This window comes from Hemicordylus capensis, chromosome 6 (assembly GCF_027244095.1).
Source record: "Hemicordylus capensis ecotype Gifberg chromosome 6, rHemCap1.1.pri, whole genome shotgun sequence".
NCBI classification, from domain to species: Eukaryota; Metazoa; Chordata; class Lepidosauria; order Squamata; family Cordylidae; genus Hemicordylus; species Hemicordylus capensis.
This window is the reverse complement of record NC_069662.1, coordinates 20,346,511-20,352,824: the sequence shown is the minus strand read 5'-3', so window position 1 is coordinate 20,352,824 and position 6,314 is coordinate 20,346,511.

The following is a 6,314-nucleotide window of genomic DNA, read 5'->3' as shown; positions in this document are numbered from 1 at the left end:
CAGCCAGGTTGGTCTCTGGGTCATCTTGAAGAGACTATATTACTCCTATATTAAAAGAGCTACACTGACTACCAATACATTTCTGGGCAAAATACAAGGTGCTGGTTATTATCTATAAAGCCCTAAACTACTTAGGCCCACGGTCTTTAAATCTTCTTCATTATGAGCCTTAACACCCATTGAGGTCATCCGAAGAGGTCTGTCTGCAGTTGTCACTAGTTCATCTGGTGGCTACTCAGGGATCGGCCTTCTCTGTTGCTTCCCTGAGACTTTGGAATGCGCTCCCTGCTGAAATAAAAGCCTCCCTCTCTCTGACAGCTTTTTAAACATTTCTAAAAGACACATTTATTCACCCAAACTTTTAAACTAGAAATATAGTGTTACATTTGTTTTAAAAATTTGTTTGTTTTTATGTGTTTTATGTTGATGTAAACTGCCTAGAGACATAAGTTGGGTGGTGGTAGTTTTTGTATGTATGAATAAATAAATTTTTAAAATGTCATTTTCTATAGTATAACCCCCTTACAGTAGAATTAAAAAAAAGAAAAAAGAAATCAGTACTTTTGGATCTCTTTGTGTGAAACCATTTTGGTTGGACCAAAGCTTCCATTATGAGAGGTGCAAGATGAAGAGCCAATCACAGAGCAAATCACAGTTATGTGACTATGGTTCAGGTTCTCCGCCTTAGCTGCTACCTAGACATCAGGATGGTGACAATGACCGGTAGCATAAATTACCTGAGACAGGGAAGATAATTTCTCCAAAATACTAAAAGGTAAAGTATGCCTTCGAGTCAGTGTCGACTCCTGGCAACCACAGAGCAATGTGGTTTTTCTTTGATAGAATACAGGAGGGGTTGACCATTGCCCGAGCAGTATGAGATGATGCCTTTCAGCTTCTTCCTATATGGCTGCTGCCCAATATAGGTGCTTCCCATAGTCTGGGAAACATACCAGCAGGGATTCGAACCGGCAACGTCATGCTTGCTAGGCAATTCATTTCCTGCTGTGCCATTAGGTGGCTCTCTGAAATACTAGCCATATTTTTAAAAAGGTTAGAAACATCTAAAATGGGGAAAGCTAGGATTGGATGTGTTTTATTTATTTATTGAACACACACACACACTTTTTTAAACACAATTTTTATTGGCATTATGTTGATTACAAACATTTCCCCCCAGTATTCTCCCTCCCCTCCCCATACTCACCCTGCCTACCCTGAACCAGCCTTTCTCAACTCAAGCCTGCCTTCCCCCCCCCACCCCATGCCAGTTGGCGGGGGGGGGTGAGAAAAGAAAGGGGAGGTATAGGGAAAGAGAGAGAAGGAAGGCAGAAGGAAGGAAATGAGAGAAGGAACACACACCTTTGCATCAATAACTATGGGGAAGTAAAAAAAGGTTCTTATTCCATGTGTAGTTCAAGGGTGTTGCCCCAAACATCTGACCATTTATCTGTTGTTGTTTTTTGCCTTGATAAGGGCCCATTTTTCATGTGCTGTAAACTCAAGCAAACTCAGATCACAAACCCAGTCTTCCTATTAAAAAAAAAAAAATTGTAGAAATGTTGGCCTCAGTTCTTAACAAGTCCCAGTATAATACATATTTTTAGAAAATATATTTGATTAGACAGTTAACAGAAATGAATGTTTTATGTGACTGATAGTAGTAAATTCACAAGTGGTGTTCTTTTAACTCCCTGTGTCTAAAACCACTACATACAGTGCAGAGAGAACGAACGAGAGGGAGGGAGGGTGTGAGAAAATTACAAGGAAGAGAGAATTATAAAAATAAATAAAAACTTAACTCATGTTATTGGGAAATAGGAAGGGTTAAGATCAGGTTCATGCAGTCTAGGATCACAAACGAACCCCATAAATGTGAGAGCCTTGCTACAGCCTTGATATCTGATCACAGAGATCCTTCCTTCAGATTGAGAGAGCTTCTGAGTGGCACAGGGCCTGTGGTGGGGTGGAGATGTTGCTTGTGTCCATTTCCTGAAGCTTCAGACTTAATCTGGGGACTCATGAAAACAGCATTAGGCTTTCAAGAGCTAGGGATTGTGGCACCAGAACTAGCTCTCAGGAACCCCAATATTGCTCCATCATGATGCCTCCTCTCATCATCATCCTGTTTGGGTGAGAAGCGTCACGGCAAAAGGCTGCCCACTGCAAGGAACTGGCAAGGAAGGCATTTACTGCTGCATGTGTGAATGAGAGAGTGAGAGAGAGATGGTTGGGCTTTATTTCCTGAAATGGCAGGTGCTGTGGGTGAGGGGTGAGGCTCCCCAAAATGCATGGTGTCTGGCCTCTATGTTACTCCAAGAGGCACAGCGTTACGGTTATGGTTCCATAGTGGTGAGAAGAAAGGCATTCTACACATGCTCAGACGCGCCATGTTTTTATTTCATATGAATTGTGTGTTCAGAGGATGGGAGTTCCAGGCACTGGAAACATGTTCCTGGGCACAGTCTCAGATTATGCCCTCTCTGTCTGTTGATGGAGAAGAGGGGTAGAGAAATTGATGGTGTAATCTTGCAGGGATCTCATTGCTATGGGGCATGTTCAGTAATGTTTTTCTTTCCTCTTTCCAGGCTGCTCTGTAGCTCAACTGGACGTGTCCAAAGGTAGGAAATTGACCAGGCTGAGTGTGATGGGGATGCTGCTCCATTGGATTTGGTCTCTGGAGCTTTTAAATGGACCCTCTGCATTTGAGAGTGGGTGTTTCCCCCCTGTATGACCCAGTCTTTAAGGGTTGAGTTGCACAGCCCCTTTTTACATTGTGAGATGTGGATTACTCAGAACTCAGTGACACCACAGTGAAATTGAAATCAGTTACCTGACTGCTTTGCTGCATGACGTATGATCTGGTCAGTCCATGAGGAGCTGTAGACTAGTGTCATCTGAGGCTTAGGGAGTGGAGATTTTCTTACGTGCTCCCCACATGGCCTTCATAATTTACCTCTGCTACCAGTAAGGACTAGGAGCTTAGACTGCCCAAGTGAGAAGATGACCCCCTGCCCAGGCACGTGACTACCATTGAGCATGGGAGGATGAGCATCTTCAGACTGCCGCCAGGGGTGTATCTAGGGTTAGTCAGGGAGGGCACATGCCCCAGGCGCCACTTAAAGGGGGGGGCGCCATTTTTTAAAATTAAAAAATTTCCACCAAAATCAAAATGGCTGCCACACATGCTCAAATGACCTCTGTGAGGCCCTAGGCCATGGCAGGTCTCACAGAGGCCATTTGCACATGTGTGGTGGCCATTTTGTTTTCGGAGGCCATTTAAAAAAAAAAAATTTAAATGGCCACCACACATGCTCAAATGGTCCCTGAGAGGCCTTAGGCCTTGACAGGCCTCGCAGAGGCCATTTGAGCATTTGTGGCAGCCTCCAAAATGGTCACCACGCCGATCTGTGCAGGCCCAAACAGGCCTAAAAATCAGCCCAGGGCTGGCTGCGGCAGAGAATTAAGAGGCTGGCGAGGGGAGGGGGAACCTTTGCAGACACACACACACCCCCGAGCCTTTAGGAAGCCCCCCAAAGGGGCTACAGGTAAAAAAAATTCTTTATTTAATTTAATATAATATAAGTCACTGTACACATATTCAGTTTGGCACTATATACAGAGAATCAGGGCTTGTGAATACTGAGCTGAAGCTTATGAGCTAGGATTGTGTTCATTTGCTCTTTGCGTCTTGTGATAAGTGCGTTAAATGTGATGTCTTCATAATATGGCTATTAATGGTGAGTTTGTCTTTGAATCAGTGTGAAATCCTTAGTATTAAGGCCACTGGGAGTTTCTTGCTCTCTTTCTCTCATTTTAACTGTCTTTCTGAAATACTAGAATATATTCCAAGCAGTGATACAGTTTACTCTGCATATCCTTTAATTATTTTCAGAGTATCTGGGAAAAGTCAAATTCTCCATTGATTTTTAAAACTTATGTAATAGTGATGCTGCATAGCATAGTAGAGAATTAGAAAGGCACTTCTGTTTAGTTTTCCAAGTACACCTCCACATAGTATTTGGGTATTTCATGAGCCCCAGCATACTGAAATTTGTAATTTTCCAGCATTTTTTGGTCTGGCTGCATCCAGTTTTTGAAAGATTAAAAGATTAACGAGCTTTTCTTGTATTTTTGAGCTGATATTATGGTAAAGTTATCTGAAAGATGAGTATCAGATGTTTGTACAGGGGGCGCAATTTCAATGCTTGCCCTAGGCACTATTTCCCCTAGATACACCTCTGACTGCCTCCGCCCCCGAGTCCTTCTGCAAAGCCCTACTTCCCTGCTTGTGGGAATAGCTTCTGCATTCTACACAAGAGGAATGGAGATCCTTGCTGTGAAGGCAATATAACATGTAGCTCATCTCACAATCTCTTAGGTCTAAAGAATGATCTATACAATGTGTGTCATGAGGGGTTTTTTAATTTAAATTTATTTTATTATTTTTATTCTTCTCTGCATTCCTTTATTTCATTGCCACCATTTAAAGTCTCTATATGAATCATCAGTATCTCAGCATCTAAATATCTAAAGGTCTTCTGCTGAGGTTTTGTCTGTGTTTCTTTAATTCAGTCAGACCCTTCCTGCTCCCATAATCTCCCTGATTCCCAGCTGGGGCATCTCAGAGGGACAGACGGCCATCATCTATTGTAAAAGTCCTTTCTACTGGCGGGTGGATTTCTATCTGAAGAAAGATGGCCACAAAGAAGTCCCTTTCTCAGAAGTGAACAGAGGTGTGGCTATGTTTCCTGTTACTAATGCCAGCAGAGAGGCTGGAGGGACATACTCCTGTTACTACTCTACCAGTTGGCTCAATTGGACCCGGTCACCGCACAGTGAATCTGTCGAGCTGCTTATGAGGGGTAAGAGGTCAAGCTCAGTTTTCTGCTCAATATCTCAGAGAGGCATCTTCAGGCTACAGGCACTTGGCTCACTAGTTTTAATCAAGGAGGTCATTCACACGGCCAAAAATTGTGTTCTTCCTGGGTTTGGGAGCTGTGTGTGCTACCAGTTTTCAGTTGTGTGGAAGCAGGGTAGGAGGGAAACCTAGGTAGCTTTTCTTCTTACTTTGTTCCACTCAGTCACTTATATCCAGGTTTTTCTCTTACTTTGATGTCACACAGCTGAAAATTGAGAGCACACACAGCTCCCAAACCCAGGTAGAACACAGTGAGGTCATTCTCACAACTGGGAGGGTGGGGCGGCGGGTAGGCAGTGGGGAGGCTTGGTAAACTTGCCTTCCCCTCAGACAACCGAGTGCTGCTGTTGGGAGCGCAAAACACACTCCCAGACAAGCAGTGCTGCATTCTCGTCTCGATGCATCCCAGCCCCCAGAGATTTCACAATGCACCACACAAGTGTGTGATGCATTGTGGGGATTATTTATTTATTTACAATATTTATACCCCGCCTCTCCAGTACACTACTGTTTGGGGCGGCTCACAACATTAAAACAAATGCAATGTAAAATAAAACTAATAAAATTAACCAAATTGAGTAAATAAGTTAAAAGTCCAGGCTAAAACCACAATCAGAATTAAGTTTCAAATTAAAGGTTATTTAAAAAGCTAAAAATTAAGAATTATAAAAACTAAAAACTAAAGAACTAAATAATCTACGAGATATAACCAAAGATGGAACATTAAAAAGTCCCTTTAAAAAGATGTGTTTTAGTTGTTTTTTAAAAACACTGAGGGAGGGAGCATGGCAAAGCTCTTCAGAGTGGGCATTCCAAAGCCGAAGGAACAATTGAATAGCCCCTGTCTCTAGTCCCCACCAACCAGATCTCTGTTAGTGGCAGGGCCATGGGCAGGGTCTGAGATGATGAGTGGACGGCCCTGGCAGGTTCATATGGCCGAATGTGGTCCAACAGGTACCTCAGCCCATGGAGACCTTTAAAGATTAAGACCAGCATCTTAAATCTAGCCCAGAAGCGGACTAGTAATCAATGAAGCTGCCGCAGGATGGTTGCGACACTCATGAAGCGACCCACGCCCACGAGCATCCATGCAGCAACATTCTGGATCAGCTGAAACTTCTGAACCATCTTCAAGGGCGGCCCCAAGTAGAGCACATTACCAAAGCATGAGTGACTGAGGTCAGGTCTGACTTACTTCTCCAAGTAGGGTTGTTGTAGCTGGCATACCAGCCATAGCTGGTAAAAGGCACTTCCGCAAACCACTGCCACCTGTGCCTCCAAGGACAATGTCAGGTCCAGAAGCACCTCCAAGCTGCAGACTTTGTCTTTCAAAGGGAGTGTGACCCCATCCAAAACCAGATCCCCCTAGCAATGAGCAACTGCCCATCAGTGC